General features: G+C 39.5%; 1 protein-coding gene across 2 annotated transcripts in view; it reads right to left on the reverse strand.

The window, feature by feature from the left end:
- Positions 1-19,105, reverse strand: part of daam1b (dishevelled associated activator of morphogenesis 1b) — a 110,599-nt gene that overhangs the window by 73,758 nt on the left and 17,736 nt on the right. Inside the window, exon 1 of one of the 2 annotated variants that reach the window (XM_063002230.1) lies at positions 18,439-18,844. The exons of the other annotated variant lie outside the window; for it this stretch is intronic. The gene's annotated coding sequence lies outside the window, so the exon portion shown is untranslated. Of the gene's footprint in view, positions 1-18,438; positions 18,845-19,105 lie in introns of those variants that run through there. 2 annotated transcript variants of the gene reach the window in all.

Genomic DNA, 19,105 nt, shown 5'->3' on the forward strand with positions numbered 1-19,105 from the left:
CTGTTGAATGTAAACCTAGAACATTTAGCAACAGTGCGAGACTCATCCATGAAAATACTTGTCTGTGCTTTGACACACCCCCTGTGTGCCACAGAGTTGGTTAGGAGTTTTCCAAACCTTAGTTGTGTTTTTAGCTGCTTCAGACTTTGACCTCTTGGACATTTTGACTAACCGATTGCTATCTAAATTGATGTAGGATTGCTAGGATGACCTCATAGTGCAAATTAACCAGTAAACGTGAGGGAATTATACGCTAAACATAAACCTTACATTTTGAATTAGGCCATGAATTAGGTAGGGCCTTAATTATAACCAATCACACCTGTTCCAGATGTCATCAATAGGCCAGTCTTAATCACTTCTAGCTCATCATAATAGTCATTAATGACGGTCATTTATGAATACTAATTAATGAAGTTTTTGTTGTTGTTAACTTAGCATCCTTGCATAATAGTAGAGTAATACTGCTGCTCAGAATTCCAGTGGGAACTGGAACAAACCTCCAGCGGCCGGAAACCCAGCTGACATAATAACAACATGCAAGTCCATACAAGAGAAGTGGCAATGTTCAAAACCAGGTCCCCAGGATCCAAGTTTCTGTGTGACACCCACACTGCCAGCCCTAATATCAATAGATTTACAAGATTGACTTTCATCACCGCAAATGATTGAAGCTCCCACGGTTACCCCAGTTTCCTTTTACCTATTAAAAGATAAAAGCAGTTTTACAACTTAAAACTGTTTCCAGGTGTGTGTGTGTGTGTGTGTGTGTGAGATGTCGGAGTGTGTAATGTTCTGGAATAAACTGGTGCTGTTTTCAGAATGAATTCGGAAGTTACTTTACTGAACAAAAAGTCCTTTGAGGCAACAGTTGCAGTGTACAATGCTTTAAAACTGCGTTGCCAGGTGTTTAGTTTTTAATGGGATTGTCTGGGAAATATACTCTTTATCCAAAGTGACTTTAAATTGTCCAATTTAAGCAATTGAAAGCTCAGGGACCCAACAGTGGCACCTTGGCGGTGTTCAGATAATAATCAAGTGCCTGTGCTTTAAACTGTACAGACTTTAGATTAGGTTACTACTTTTTTTGTTTACGTATTAGATGGATTAGAGTATCGAACATTCTTTTTTCTTCTGTTTTCTTGTATGTAGTGAGAATAACGTCCTTACAAATGTTATTCCATATTTTCATACTTTTTGTCAATTTTGTCACCAGTTAATTGTTTTAATTCCCATACAGTGCAAATTTTATCCTAAGAAAAAAACTCGTCAAATAGTGTTTTACAGTTGGCCTACAGTAGTCCAGTCATGGATGCCAGAAACTGTGGAAATACAGAACCCTACTGTATATATAGCTAATATTTTTCCAATTCATAACTACTTATAATAAAGTATATATTGGATGGAGGGATAGACAGACTTGTTGGCGCTTTCGGGGATGGACAGGGGTCAGCATGGGCACCCTGAATGGTCTGCAACTATGCAGCCCCATACGCAACAAACTGTGATGCACTGTGTATTCTGACACCTTTCTATCAGAACCAGCATTAACTTCAGCAATTGAGCTACAGTAGCTCGTCTCGCCAGCCTTCGCTCCCCACGTGCATCAATGAGCCTTGGCCGCCCAGGACCCTGTCGCCGATTTATCACTGTTCCTTCCTTGGACCACTTTTGATAGATACTGACCACTGCAGACCGGGAACACCCCACAAGAGCTGCAGTTTTGGAGATGCTCTGAACCAGTCACAATTTGGCCCTTGTCAAACTCGCTCAAATCCTTACGCTCGCCCATTTTTCCTGCTTCTAACACATCAACTTTGAGGATAAAATGTTCACCTGCTGCCTAATATATCCCACCCACTAACAGGTGCCGTGATGAAGAAATAATCAGTGTTATTCACTTCACCTGTCAGTGGTCATAATGTTATGCCTCGTCTGTGTATGGTATTATGTCTATGTACATATAAGCACGTGCAAATAAGAATAGTTAGGTATGAATCATATATTAATAATAATAATAATAGTAATAATAATAATAATTAATTATTATTACTACTACTATTACTACTACTATATTAGTACAATCATTGTATTATTAGTAGTATGAGTAGTAATATTATTATTGCATGTTTAATCTATTCATAAAACATGCAAATGTGTATCAGGTATATAGATTTATGTAAAGTGTAGATGCAAGGGACACACTAAGAGGTTCATAGTAATTAAAAAATAAATAAATACTACCCAACATTATGGTGCTATGACATTTCAACAACCACAGCATACAACTATCTAAGTCAAGAATCTATACCTGGCATAGCCGAATCGCAGCAGCAGTATTTTTGCATTCTTATAATAAGTAAAATACGTAAAAGTTTAAACATTACAGCACTGCAATACCACGACAGTTGATCTGAACACCAGGACGTCTACTACGTGACTAACTGCGAATAGCGCGTACAGTGTGAATACGCCGGACAGAGACATGATTGACATCCCGAACAGGAGGGTGTGAGATGATTTTAACACTCTACTCAGAACAGCAAGGAATTGAAAACGTATGTTATAGGTTTCAATATCATTTTTAATTTTCAACATCATGTTTAATATTTTCAAACGTGGGTAACTGAACTCATGGAATGTGAATCTGTGGATAAAGAGGGGCTACTGTATAGTGGGAGGTGAGATTAATACTGCATGGCTTTCCCATAAACTTAATAACGTATGTAGTGGAAATAACAGTCAGTTAGAGTCATGTGACATCAAGTCATTACACAAGGTAAATCACCAAAGCAATAAACAGCATTTTAATTAAAGACGTTAATTTCTCTTCCATATGCAGCTCTAATATTCTCTTCCATCCTAGTTGTAACCACAATAAGAACAAAAATCTTCATATTCTGTAGATTTATTTAATACTGGAACTTCCAAAAATGTCCACTGTCCAAATACTACATCAGATCTTACCAAAAGTAACACTGCACAACAGTAGCATGCACCAAGCCTAATACCAACTTCTACAGTACGCAAAGGACACAGTGTAACGCTTACCCCCCATAGTGTGTGGTGAAAGCTCATCCAGTCCCCACATCTACCCCCGACCCTGAGTAAACCCCCTACTACTACTGTGCTGACAGAGCACCATGGGGGATTACACTCTAGTGCACTTTGGCACCTGTCAATCAATCATTTGATGAACTGTTTTTTGACTCCTGTAAAGCTATCTGAAAGCAGACACGTCAGCTGAGATAGTGACATGCAAGTACCGGCATGAGGACAGGTTCTAGATAACAGACACAAATACATTATACGGCCAAAAGTATGTGGACCCCCAGTTTTGTCCAATAAGTTTTGTCCATATTAATCAAAAGATGGAATTTAGGCATGACTCTAATAAAATACAGTAATACAGTCAAAGTAAGCTGAAAAATCAGCACTCCTTTAACTTCTACCCAAGGACAGAGCAGGTCCCTTCATGTCTTTAAATGTGAGATGCCTAGATGTAAGAGCTGATGAGGTTTGTACCTCCGAGCAGCACATGTGGGATGCTGCAGTGACTCCTAATGAAGACAACACCAACCTCAAGAGACGAACCAAATGATGGATGTAAAAAGAATGAGGTCATTCCGCAGACGTGAGGTCACTGAAGCGTCTTAAAAAAAACCACTACAAATCGAGACTTGCAATCTTTTTAATATGTACGTTGCCATTGGCAAAACATTAGTAACAGCATTACAGGGTTAGCATGTGTTGCTACATGTCTCTCACAGACGGCATGACTACAACTACTGTGCTAAAACATCAGGACCACGCTTTAAAATGTGCACAGCCATACTCTTTTCATAACAGTTGTGCATGTCACGAACTGGAATACATTAAATGTTGGGCTAATGGTATATATGGCAGATATGGGCAGCATAAAGAGTGACTCTGCTAATGGGCAAATCATTATGGCTAGACAACTGGGTTTAAGTATCTCCAAAACTACCGGTTGTTGCGCGGCCAAGACTTATTGATGCCTTTGAGTATATGAGGGCTATGGGGTCTGGACTAACAGAAAGGTTACCGTGGGTCAAACTGCAGATCATTTTAAACCCATCTGTGTATGCCCATACTAACTCCTGTCCACTATCAAAAACATCTACACTGGACATGCAGACCTAGGAGCAATGAAAAAGGTCGACTGGTGAGCAAATACTCTTATACACCATAATCACTGTTTACTTCCAGCTGAAATGGCACTAGCTGCACTGTTGGACAAGCCAGGGTGGCAACAAAAAGAAGTTGAAGGACCTGCTGGTAATGTCCTGGTACCACATACCTCAGGACTTCTTCAGATGTCTTGTGGAGTCCATGTCTCAGCAGGTCCAAGCTGTTTTGAAGGACTTCAGGTGGGTTGTTTTAATCTTTTGGGTTATGAGTGTATATGCAGCTTTTACAAGTTCCCCCTACTAGCACCAACACACAGCATGGTCAGTTGTTTCCCTCATGCACAATATCTATGCTGGACAAGTAGGCAAAGAGGACCACAGACTAGGACCTCTATAACAAATAAAGCCATTGAGTTCTTATTTTCACCAGCCAGTGACAGATTCCTACATACACAGAGGAACGATATTATTTTTTATTATTATACTATTATTATAATAACATTATTATTCCCACCACTAGTGTTGCTGTTGCAGGAACAATAAGGTGGACCCCCATCAGACCTCCCTCCCTCAGACAGAGCCAATATTGTCCGTAGTGTCCAACCAGGACCCAGTTCATGTTTTACACTTTGGTTACATTCATGACAAGAACGGTAGTTACTCATTACACAAGGTTCATCAGTTCACAAGATTACATTGAACACAGTCATGGACAATTCAGAGTCTCCAATTCACCTCACTTGCATGTCTTTGGACTGTGGGAGGAAACCAGAGCACCTGGAGGAAACCCACACGGACACTTATTTATTAAGGCAAAATGGCACATTATGTCTTTTTAGAAATGTTAAATGGCAGCTTGAATGACAAAAGCATGTTGTCTTGATGCAACTAATAAAAGTAAAAACAATATGCTAATGTGTCTCATGTATTTGTTTAGCCAACAAAAAAGTAAAGAGGCAAAAAAATCATCAATTGGCCAATTTGGCTGTAAAAATTGGAATCTAAATCAGCTATAAAAATTACATCTCTAATGAAAAGGAAATGTTTCAAGATGACCTGGTCAATAAAACCACAACCCAAGTCAACAAACACTTCCATGTGGTATTAAAACTATAAAGAAAATTGAATTACAGTCAGTGTGGAGCTTTCTGAAGCAAACTTGGCTCTATTGGAAAGCTTTTACTCTTTCGACCAAAGTAAGATAAAACTGACAGCCAGCAGGTTTTCCAGCTGCTGCAGAACATGACGTCAAACCAGCCGTGTTCTGAGGTTATCAAAACCATAGATCAAGATCACCATCTGTGTCTGCTGAATAAGAGCACCTGTACACAAAACAGATCATAAAGACTAAACCCTATAGCTGGAAATCATGGGTAGCTTTATAGGCTTCTTGCCTGTAAGCCAGCTGAGTTGTGGGAGCGTAGCAGTTCAGCTGGGCTATAAAAGCACTCTATAGCTAGCAGTCAAAAGCTAGATAATTAAATGTAAACGCCAGAGTCTATGTTAATTAAAAAAATACTAATTTAGCAAGGAGCAGCTGTGATCCCTCACACCTGCAGGCAATTTTGACACGGTTTAACGCATTATTAGGTTTAATCCTGATTCTCACCAGTGGTGAATGACAAGCACAGCTGATAGAGGAGTATAATCATAATAACTGCAATAGATTTAGATTTCTTTCTTGGTCTCAGTCAATCCAAAACACATTTTAAGCCTCAGGCCCCCAGTAATCCACTACATGTAAGCTGAACATCTGAAGTGTGGACTGACTGGGACGGGTCATTCACCAAAACCACAACTAATGGCACAGCTTCGTTCTGCTGTGGGAGGTCAGAGCAAATGAAACGTTAAAACCGGGGCTCAGGCCATGTCTAAATCAAAGCTGCTGTGTACTAGTAAATCCTCTATTTCAATCCTGTAATCGCTCTTTCAAAGCACCCGACTCTTTGGATTCACCATAAACCATTCCTCTTTCAAATAAATTTGCCTCATTTTTCTCAGCATGCGCTTTACCAATTGAAAGCTACTAATTGTCAGTATCACATGACAGCTTCTATTTTGGGAGTTTTTAGCATACTTTCACCCAGCATTTGAACCCACCCATTTTTAAACTGCAGTCATTAAAAACCCGTGAGCTTGTGTGGTGTAATGGGAACAGCCACACCACTGGTGAGAGCAGTGTCTGAGTTCCAAGGGTTCGAATCCAGGGCTTTGGACCATAACATGAACCTAGCCATTACATTACAGGGACACAATTCAGTTCACCCTTAGAGCTGGTCCCAAACAGGAGGGATGTGTCAGGGAGGGCTTCCGGTGTAAAAGCTGTGCCAAATCAATCTCTTGATGTATGCGAAATAATCCAGGTACACAAATCCACAAAGTTGAATCAGTTCATCTGGACACAAAGTTTGTTGTGGAAAACATTAGTAACAGCATTGCCGGTTTAAAATGTATTGCTACATGTCTCTTACAGACAACACGGCTACAACCAATGTGCTAAAACATTAGGGCCACGATTCAAAATTTTTCCACCACTTGTGGTGCTGTTGCAGCAACAATAAGATGAGACCCCATCCGACCTTCCTCCCTCACACACAACTAATTTAGTTTCCAACCAGGACTGGTCAGGCAACTGGTCATGTCTGAAAGGGAGGAAGACCTGCTGCACCACACGATTGCCCAGCCTCTTAACTTTAGTTACAGGGTTACAGGGTTTCGAATCTGAGCTTTGGCTCATAACATGAACCTAGCCATTAGAGGGACACACTTGAGTTCACCATTAGAGCTGGTCGTGGGTTGTGTCAAAAAGGGCTTCCGGTGTAAAAACTGTGCCAAATCAATCTCTTGATGTATGCTCAATAATCCAGGTACACAAATCCACAAAGTTGAATCAGTTCATCTGGACACAAAGTTTGTTGTGGAAACTTTGTGTCCAGATGAACTGATTAAACTTTGTGGATGTGCCAAATCAAATATACAGATGAATAATCTGCAACCCCAAGCAGATGCAACCAAAAGGAATCATTCAGTTATATTATGAACCCACACATTTGTTTCCATTACTTATCTAGTTAAATTAAATGTTAGCAAAAACCTTAATCTTATAGGTCTGGTCACTTCGGTTATTATGGCTTAGTACTCTTCTATATGCCTGGAAGTAACACTCTGTAAACATGGATAAAGCCACTTTTGGCTTCATGGGATTTGGTAGTAATTACGTTTCTTAGAGCATTTGGGTGACACAGGCCTGCCGCACACCCAACAAACAGAATTGGCTGTTGGAGGGAGGGATGTCCTGGTGGGAATTCACCTCTTTGTTGCTGTAACAAGACTTTAGCACAAGCAGTGAAAGAATATTGAGACGAGTATCATGGTTCTCGTTATGAGCAAAGATCCTCGGTATAAAACTGCCACTTAATACCGCTTAACTGAGGGGGCACACTTTATAGTCACAGCGTTTACTAATGATTGCAAACATCTTAAACAAAGGCCTGGGTAAGGAATGTGCCAATGTGTTTCCACTCGGCAGCCCATGGATGGGTTGTCAAAACCATTAGTTGACTAATCAGGAAAACCCTGTACAATCATGTCTCCTTGAGAAAACAGTACGTTGCATTGCTTAAGGATGTGTACAGACAGTGTACAACCCTTTAATATTCAAGACACATGATATGATTCATCTATAAGCTTTATATGCTTTGACTGCACACAAACCTTAAAAATAGAAGCAACAATGGATGATCTACAGCACTTAATGGGTTGCTCAAAGTCTTAAAAAGTTATTGTTAGAAGAAGTATTTCCTCGATGTCAGGGCCGGTAGTGCTTTTAAAATAATAAATGTTATTTACAGACTTATATTTTCCTCTCACAAAGAGCCTGGCCCATACACACCCATTAATAAATACTACACTGGCATTACTTCACCAACACACACCTTCCTTATGTGACTGTGGAAACATAACAATCTGATATGAGACAACACAACAAAACACAACAAAAAGATTAAGAACACTAAAAAAAACGAGATTATTAATATATACAGGGGTTGGACAAAATAACTGAAACACCTGGTTTTAGACCACAATAATTTATTAGTATGGTGTAGGGCCTCCTTTTGCGGCCAATACAGCGTCAATTCGTCTTGGCATATACAAGTCCTGCACAGTGGTCAGAGGGATTTTAAGCCATTCTTCTTGCAGGTCACTACGTGATGCTGGTGGAGGAAAACGTTTCCTGACTCGCTTCTCCAAAACACCCCAAAGTGGCTCAATAATATTTAGATCTGGTGACTGTGCAGGCCATGGGAGATTCAACTTCACTTTCATGCTCATCAAACCAATCTTTCACCAGTCTTGCTGTGTGTATTGATGCATTGTCATCCTGATACACGGCACCGCCATTGGATGCACATGGTCCTCCAGAATGGTTCGGTAGTCCTTGGCAGTGACGCGCCCATCTAGCACAAGTATTGGGCCAAGGGAATGCCATGATATGGCAGCCCAAACCATCACTGATCCACCCCCATGCTTCACTCTGGGCATGCAACAGTCTGGGTGGTACGCTTCTTTGGGGCTTCTCCACACCGTAACTCTCCCGGATGTGGGGAAAACAGTAAAGGTGGACTCATCAGAGAACAATACATGTTTCACATTGTCCACAGCCCAAGATTTGCGCTCCTTGCACCATTGAAACCGACATTTGGCATTGGCACGAGTGACCAAAGGTTTGGCTATAGCAGCCCGGCCGTGTATATTGACCCTGTGGAGCTCCCGACGGACAGTTCTGGTGGAAACAGGAGAGTTGAGGTGCACATTTAATTCTGCCGTGATTTGGGCAGCCGTGATTTTATGTTTTTTGGATACAATCCGGGTTAGCACCCGAACATCCCTTTCAGACAGCTTCCTCTTGCGTCCACAGTTAATCCTGTTGGATGTGGTTTGTCCTTCTTGGTGGTATGCTGACATTACCCTGGATACCGTGGCTCTTGATACATCACAAAGACTTGCTGTCTCGGTCACAGATGCGCCAGCAAGACGTGCACCAACAATTTGTCCTCTTTTGAACTCTGGTATGTCACCCATAATGTTGTGTGCATTGCAATATTTTGAGCAAAACTGTGCTCTTACCCTGCTAATTGAACCTTCACACTCTGCTCTTACTGGTGCAATGTGCAATTAATGAAGATTGGCCACCAGACGGGTCCAATTTAGCCATGAAACCTCCCACACTAAAATGACAGGTGTTTCAGTTATTTTGTCCAACCCCTGTATATATGTATATATATATATATATATATATATATATATATATATATATATATATATATATATATATATATTAATAATATATATATACTGTATATATATTAATAAGAGTTGTATTTTCCTACACGTTATACTCCTGCTGTGTGTTGCATTTAATGGCCACATAGCCTGGATGGAACAAACACAACAGCTACTAAAGCAGATTTTTTTTGTGATGTGTCAATATTGCTGTTGTTAGTCCACTGTCGAAGATGCAGGACCTTCTTTTCATGTGCATCATCAACTTCAGAAGCTGATATATGTTTTGTTTACATCCCCTTCCAAACATGCTGCCAAAGTTCTTCCAAAGGCCAGCCAAGACACCAGTGTTGACAGATTAGGTGGTTTCGCACCAAACTGGGTGGATTTTAGCTTCTGAAATTCTAAATTTGTGTACCTACTTCTTACAGCTGTGAGGAATTTAAGTTATTCAAGTTAGCAGATAAGACATAGTTGCACGGTTGGAATGACCTGTGATCGCTTTGATTTAGCCGGTTAAGGTGAGCAGGTTTTTAAAAATGTGTAACAAAGATAAGCTTCTTTTTGAATAAGGTGTAGGAACAGAGATGCTTTACAAAGATACTTTAACACTAGTCTAAGGGCACCATATAGGACCAATATATATATAAAACCAGTTGTATTGACAGGAGTGTTTAAGGTTGTGTTCATATTTGTCAAGTTTGGTTCAATTAAAATGAACCCTGGTGTGATTGTTCTGTTAGTGCAGTTTGTTACAATAAGTGTGAACGCTTCCTTTCACATTCTGGGGTGCACCAAATATATATCACCAGATATATACAACCCCAATAAGTGCATTAAGTCCAGCATGGTGCATTGTTCTGACGACTGGCTCACAACCAAACAAAAAAGTATTAACATGATGAGGCTCCTATACCATGGTTGCTACTCTGTGCATGCAATTCTTTAACATAATAACAAAAACCAGGTGCAATTAGCACAAAACCTTTGCTACATTAATAATAATAACTTGCCCATAAAATATAGTGTTAAATACTTTGGTTTCTTAATCCTTTTATTTTTAACAATTGTATGCAAATACTGTTTCTATTTAGTACAGAGCAACTCAGACATTATGTGTAATTTGAAGTGAATAGATGCATTGTAAGTATTAGGGATGTAACGATGCACCACAAGACAGTTACAAATCGATTCACATGTGTAACGATTCAAATTGGTTTACATGTATAATGAATCTATATTCACTTTAAACAGCAGAGGGCACTGGCGCCATTCACCTCGCCTGGTTGACGGCACTTTTCAGGTTGCCAGGTACGGGATTTTCAAGCCAAATGTATTTGTGTGAGGATACTTTCTTTATTTTATTATTCATTTATTTATTTAATGTGATATTTTTTTCAAAAATTTGTAGTTTTTTTTTACACAAAAATAGGAAATGTGCAGCTTTGTTTAGCATAGTTTGTACCTACCTCAGAAATAAAAGGGCATTCATTATTCAGATCAATAAAAGATCCCAAATACAGTATTTTCTTTTTTGAGAGAAATAATAAAAGGAAACTTTGTCTTCAAATCATAAAACCAGTATCATAAATCGTATCGCGTTGTGGGTAGAGTGTTTCGTTACATCCGTAGTATAGAGCAACTTGGATGTTACGTTTAATTTGGAGTGAATTTATGCGCTGGAAGTATATTAAATAAAAACAAAAGGAGTTAAAAACTTAACTTCCTTCATGTTAATATCTAGGATACTAATTCATTGTCTGTTTTTTCCACCGCTATATTCCATTTAGAATCACGTTGGGTACAGTTCACTATGCAAGAGGTAGAAAACACCTAAACAGGTCACCAGTCCATCACAGAGTAAGCCACAATTAACAAAAGTTAAATCATGTAGAACAAAAGCAAGGAAGTAAATAAACAAGGAAACAAAAGCTCTGGATTTATAAGGATCATATGATCTAGAGTCAGAGGAATCCTTGGTCAGCCTTTTTTCATCTTTATGACATATGCTTGTGAAATCATCTAAGACACCGTAACCTCTCCCTCACCCTGATGAAAAGCCAGAAAGACATTTACTTTGAGACAGACAAACAACTGGGGCCATTTTCACAATGTGTGCTCTTTAGCCATGTTGTTGACCTAAGCCCTGCTGCTATTTAAAAAACGGTATCATCGACTCAACTGCCCAACTACAAAAGAAATCCAGTACAGCTGAGAAAGATCTGATGTTAGAACACTAACAAAAATCACATTAAATAGACACCATTTAACAGAATGATGACTTTTAAGCCTGAGAGAGTGTTATAAGAAAACACTGCAGCTGTTTGAGATGCGCTTATGGTGGATTACTGGAATTTGGAGGTTAACAGCTCTGGTTTAACTCACAGATCCACAGATGTGTCTGTCTGTTTCTTTTTGATGGCAAAGCCATGGCTGGACTAATCTCACGCACACTGGCTTTCAATACTGGGAACAGGCTGTCAACAGCCCAGTTATAACACTTTAGCCTTAGCTTTGTCTCTGGGCACACAAAGTCTGGCACACATGTGTACAGCTGTTTCAATCCTGCCATAATATTACAGAATTATAATCTGTAATATTGATCATTTAAAACTGTAACCACACAAAAAGCAACAATTCTGCTTATGTTTGGGCACAGATGAGTTACAAGTGATTTCAGAAAACACTGTACCCACAGTGTTGATGACTGGTGGAGCATCATAATATAGGCTGCATCTTTTTAAAAGATGGGCATTACAGGGCATTAAAGCAAACATTAACAGGATTAAAGTGGTTTGATTGTGAGCTGGGGCAGAAAAGGAAGTTTAAAGGAAGAGTAAGATGGTTAATTCCTGAGTGAGTACATCTGTGGTGCTAATTAATATCTTTATATGACCTGTGTGTTTTCCCCTATTTGTCTCTCTCTGTCTTGGGGTAAGAAATGGTGTTAGGAGCTCCAGAATGGACTGAACGCCCACATGCCATAAAGCAGCACTTTTTGTTCTGTCGATTCTGAAAGATAAAGGAACACAGGCCATTTGGAAAGCCAAATATGAGTTTCATGAGTTAACGGTGGGTAGCACTGTCGCCTCACAGCAAGAAGGTCCTGGGTTCGTACTCCAGGCGGGGTGGTCCGGGTCCTTTCTGTGCGAAGTTTGCAAAAACATGCAGTCAGGCTAATTGGAGACACTGATTTGCCCTATAGGTGAATGTGTGTGTGTGTGTATGTGTGTCCGCCCTGCGATGGACTGGCGCCCCGTCCAGGGTGTTACTGTGTGCCTTGTGCCCATTGAAAAGCTGGAATAGGCTCCAGCACCGCCCAACCCCCCATGGTTAAGAAAGTGAGGGAGTGAGTTTTCCATGCTACACAAAACATGCTAGGTGAAGTTGTCTGCAAACCCTAACAAATCCTCCTGACTTAAATCATATTGAAAAAAACTTTGAGACCCTCTGGGATTTGAGAAATGTTTACCCCCAAAAATAAGCCAAAATTAAACCACAATGCTGCACAAAGTTAATTATTTACAACCACGAACTTCATTTTTACCTTATCAGTCTCTTCATTTAAAATGTATTTCTCTATACATTTATGGTTTATATTTGTTAAACTCAGTGTGTATTAATATGAAGTGGATAAACACTGAATTATACTAACACAAATTTAATCTGAATTAAATTTTTAGTTCTGCTCACTGTATTTAAGATACTAGGATTTTTCTCACCAATTTAGATTCAAATGCTCCACAAACACACCTACTGTAGAAAATAAATGGGTGTTGTAGGTCTGCAGAGACCTCATTTGCATTTCGGGTAACAGTCTACTTGCTTACTGTGTGTCAACATCAACAACCTGGAGGCAACCAAATCAGCCAAACTGTCTGCTGACTGCTGCCGAAAACCAGTACGGTCACAAAATGAAGAGGAAATGAGAGACATAACCTGAGTCACATAACTAGAGTCAGTCTTGCTCATACTAGTATATTAAAAATTACTCATTAATATTATTTCTTGTATGTTTTAGAAACAATATAGAAAAGAAGATACAATGAAACCATTGAAAAGAATTGTTAAAGCTGGTTTGTTTGTTTATTAGGATTTTAACGTCATGTTTTACACTTTGGTTACATTCATGACAGGAATGGTAGTTACTCATTACACAAGGTTCATCAGTTCAAAAGGTTATATTGAACACAGTCATGGACAATTTAGTATCTCTGGACTGTGGGAGGAACCCGGAGCTCCCAGAGTAAACCCACGCAGACACGGGGAGAACATGCAAACTCCACACAGAAAGGACCCGAACCGCCCCACCTGGGAATCGAACCCAGGACCTTCTTGCTGTGAGGTGACAGTGCTACCCACTTAGCCACTGTGTCGCCCTATTAAAGCTGGTACATCATTCAATTTAAAAAAGGCCTAACACAGACCTGTCTGGAACTTTTTGTTTTTCAACTTTTCAATTGAGATATGCCCTCAGAGCCTTGCATTCCTCAAACACACACATGGCAGACTCCACTCTAATCTGCCAGTGTTATTGGGTCAAGAGGCAAGTTAATCTCCCATAAAAGTCTGTCAGACAGCTGCAGCTCATTCAGAACACTGCTGTCCATATATTAACCAAGACAAAAAACTACCCATCAGTCAAATACAAGATACATTTCATAGTGTGACTTTCATTATAAATTACAAGGGGATAGGACATCTGTAATATGATGGTAGTGTACAAGGCATCTTGAATCATTTGGTGCTATACTAATTTATATTATACTAATCATAACATACCAATTTAAAAAAATGTATACGTGTGAGCTTTTTTTCCCTGAAGCATAGGTCGACTTGGGATGAAACGCTCTGGCGGTAACAAGATGGAGATCAGTTGTTTACTGGGTGTAGAACATTGAATTCACCTTACTTACTTACATGGCAATGTACACAAAGCACACCTATGAGAACAAAACGGCAGATGAGATTGCTTATGTAATGTCAGCCTAGTGTACATTACACTATTTAAAAAACAAAACTTGAGAACTTAATATAACTGGGAGCAGGCTAGATCAAATGTTTAATACAGGTGTCATCAAAGCTGCATTTAAAGACATAAATAATAAAAAAATTATAATAAAAAAAACTTCGGTTCTAACAGGGTTTTAGCAGATGTGTTCTTGGACTGTTGTTTACTTAAACTAAAGTAATGAAATGTCTACTATGGAAGCACTTCAGTAAGTCGCTCTGGATGAGAGCTTCTGCTAAATGCCGAAAATGTAAATGTAAATAACCAAACTTTTTTTCAAGCAACCCACAATTTGTCCATTATTTTCACAGCGAGCCAGGCAACTCAAACAATGCATCAAAACAAAACAAAATATAATTAATTATGAAATTGGTGGCAATCTGGTCCCACTGTGGTTTACAAAATGTAATGTAAAGCCTCCACAGGGGGCAGTGTACAGGTTTATTTCGAGTCTCTCCTGGACTGCTGGACTGAGAATAGTCCACCAACCAAAAATATCCAGCCAACAGCGCCCCGTGGGCAGCGTCCTGTGACCACTGATGAAGGCCTAGAAGATGACCAACTCAAACAGCAGCAATAGATGAGCGATCGTGTCTGACTTTATATCTACAAGGTGGACCAACTAGGTAGGAGTGTCTATTAGAGTGGACACGGTATTTAAAAACTCCAGCAGTGATCCACTCATACCAGCATAACACACACTAACACACCACCACCATGCCAGTGTCACTGCAGTGCTGAGAATGATCCACCACCTAAATAATACCTGCTCTGTGGTGGTCCTGTGGGGGTCCTGATCATTAAAGAACAGGGTGAAAGCAGGCTAAAAGGTATGTAGAGAAATAGATGGACTACTGTCAGTAATTGTAGAACTACATAGTGCTTCTATATGGTAAGTGGAGCTGATAAAATGGACAGTGTGTGTAGAAACAATGAGGTGGTTTTAATGTTATGGCTGATCAGTGTAAGTATACATTGTGAAGGAATAGAGGTCAGCTCGACTGCTACATGTCTGAACAAACCAAGCAGCTTATTTGAAAGCATTAATTTAGTTTTGTAAAAGACTTTCTAATAGAACTACAAATAAAGCCACACTTGCCCCACACCACCATTGTCAATTAGCCCTAATCTTGAAAACAGAAACAGCTATTTTCAAGTCTTACTAAAGACCCATGTGCAATCCTGGGAGACAGTGTCTATCAAGAAAGATTTCTGAACACAGCAGGACTACGAGTTAGCACACGTCTGACATCACTTATCACATCTTTTCTCCTGAACACTATGTGCTGTTTAGTGGAAGTTCAGCGAGGAGTATCACTTACTTCAACAGCACAAAGACTAATCGCAATCGGTGACACAGTCACGTCACACTCGGTACCCCAACTTCAGAGCCAAAGTCCAAGCCTACTATTAGTCAATGATTTACTAGCCACAGCTGCAGATTCGTTTTGTTTTTCTGCTCTGGATAGCATGAAGCAATGATCCTGGTGCAAACCTTACTGACTGTAGAAGTACATGTCTTGGTTATTGTGCTCATTTTAGTTCAATATATCAGGCAGATATCAGAATTTGTACATTTAAACCAGCAATTATAAATTATATTTGATGGCACCTTAGATTTTAAGTCTTGAGTAAACTGACAGAAACATCTACCAGATCAAGTCCCAGTATAATTACTGGGCAAATAATGAATAAGCTTGTGTGAACAAAACCAATACATTATATTGGTGTAGACAGAAGAAAAAGCTAATACATTTTATTTTTGCTTTATTTCTGTACAATGTTACAGGACAAGACTTGTATCTATTATAATAATAAACCAAACTGAACCTGACACTACATAACATTCAATGCTTACCTATTTGGTACCTATATCACTAATCATCTGATAGAGCTTAATAAATGCTGTCCTTAATTCACATTTGTATCAGATGCTTTAATCCAAATCAATTTACAATAATGGTTCAAATTATGTAGGTGATTGTAGGAGTCTGACCCTCTTAATTTATATTCGGACCCCCTAAAAAGAGATAAAAAAAACAATTCTAGGGGGTCATTGGTTAGCTAAACTGTAACTTGTTACAGTAAATTAAATTTCATTCATTTAATATTCTCTGTGACCCATGGATGGGTGATTAATAATTAATTAATATTCGGACCCCCCAAAAAGAGGTTTGTTTGTTTATTTGTTTGTTTATTAAGATTTTAACGTCATGTTTTACACTTTTGGTTACATTCATGACAGAAACGGTAGTTACTCATTACACAAGGTCCATCAGTTTACAAGGTTATATCGAACACAGTCATGGACAATTTAGTATCTCCAATTTACCTCACTTGCATGTCTTTGGACTGTGGGAGGAAACCGGAGCACCCGGAGGAAACCCACACGGACACGGGGAGAACATGAAAACTCCACACAGAAAGCACCCGGACTGTCCCATCTGGGGATCAAACCCAGGACCTTCTTGCTGTGAGGCGACAGTGCTACCCACTTAGCCACCATGCCACCCACTGCCACCTTAATGAAGATGCAACCAATAATGGGAGTAAAGGCAGGCAGAGGAGAGCAGAAATGGTACGGTCCACTGCAGGGGTGTCTAAAATTGTATTATTCCAGGCATGAATATGAGATTCACACTCTGCTTACATATATGACTAAATATCATTTCTACAAGAGGGTGAAGAGCCATGATCACAGTTGTGATCAGTTCTGATTACTAGTCCAGTACCTTAAGCACTGAGCGACAACTGTCACTAATTTCATGTATGAAGCTGGATTTTTTGGTTTGAGGGTTGAACCTACATACAGGCAGAACTTCCTGTAGAAAACCACAACATTCCTTTTCTACAAGACAAAAATCCTTTAACATGCAAGTTCTTACTGGCAGAGATTTTTACAGCTTATTTTATACAAGCTAAAGAGATACGATACTTACAGACACAAAACCTGCTGTCCGTATAAATGTGATTCGGTACAAAGCTGCTAATTCATATAAGTAATAAAAGTGCTGGCTAAAGCTGAGGAGTCATAGTGAGGAAACATTTATGTTTGAACCAGGAGTGAAACACTAGTAAAAGGTTTGTACATAAAACATGTGCAAACCTGTAAACACCAACCAAAAATGTGCATGATTAATATACGTTTTACCTAAGGGTGCAGTTAAAGCAAATGTTTCTCCCCAGTGGTTGCCAGTTTAAATTAATGCAAAGAAAAAGCATGTAAAAGCTAAAACACAGTAAGCACAATAACTGTCATACTTACATTTACTGCATTCAGCTAAAACCTTTATCCGAAGTGACTTACAATTGTGACAGTATACAGTTTAAGCAATTTAAGGTTAGGGGCCGTGCTCAACGCCCAACGGTAGTGACCTGTTAGTGGTGGGCTTGAACCAGCAACCTTTTGTTTACTAGTACAGTACCTTAACTGCTACGCTACCAATGTTATCATAAGAAGAATCACTTACTACTTTAAACGTGTGCGACTGCCGCTTTGTTCAGCACTTGGCTTGAGCGGTGTGGTAAAATGTCATCAAAGTGCGAATATGAGACGAATCTGCATTTGTGTGGATTGTGGAACAATCGTAAAATTCACTCTGAAAGCATTCGCATGTATCTGTGTTTAGGTGGATACAAAAGGTCACGTTAAGCTTTGTGCACCACCACACTCCACAGGAAATAACGGCATGGCTAGCGCAAAAACTATTTTGCCGCTTCTCATGTGAATACGCCTTTACTGAATGGAATTCAGTATTCCAAGATCAATCATCTAAAATTAGATAATTTGATAGCAATCATGCATGCTTAAATTAAGAAGCATAAGGAAACAATAAATTATATTATATGTGTTATTTGTTATTTGTGTTATACAGTGTATACAGTTTCAAAAACAACCCCATTATTTTACATCAGCCTAAAATATATTCAGTTCCACGGGACCATGGAACACATTAAACAGGTTTCCCATACATCCTTATGGGGAAAAAATACCTTGAAATTCAATGTTTTTAGGCCGCTCAGGTGGCGCAGCGGTAAAAACACACGCTGGAACCAGAGCTGGATCTCGAATACATCGTATTGAATCTCAGCTCTGCCTGTCGTCTAAGGCTGAGCGGCCACATGAACAACGATTGGCCAGTTGTTCAGATGGGCAGGACTAAGCCAGACAGGGTTCTCTCTCTCTCTCTCTCTCTCTCTCTCTCTCTCTCGCTCTCTCTCTCATGACTGGTGCAATTACGACCTCTGCTGGCTGATTGTTGGCGCCTGCACAGAAATGAGAAAAAGAGTGCTCATACACAACGCTGAGCTGCATGCACTCGTCAAAGTGTAGGTGATAAGATGCATACGGCATGCTGCCCACGTGTCTCAACCCCACTTCCAGAACCAACTGTATTTGCACTAGGGTATTTGTATAATGGTCAGGTAATTGATATTGCTTAAAATTAAATACAACAACACAGTGGCCCAACTACAGTAGTAATTGTTACATTAAGAAAAACAATGTAAATATTCAGATGTACAAAATATGGTAAACAACTCATTACATTATAATCTTTTTATGTTGCTCAGGAGTTTAGGTTTTGTGCTTTCTTACACACTGTCTGTAAAATAAGAAAATGTTCTAGATACCAGCCATATAAAACTAATTACGTAGTGC

Source organism: Trichomycterus rosablanca, chromosome 9 (assembly GCF_030014385.1).
Source record: "Trichomycterus rosablanca isolate fTriRos1 chromosome 9, fTriRos1.hap1, whole genome shotgun sequence".
NCBI classification, from domain to species: Eukaryota; Metazoa; Chordata; class Actinopteri; order Siluriformes; family Trichomycteridae; genus Trichomycterus; species Trichomycterus rosablanca.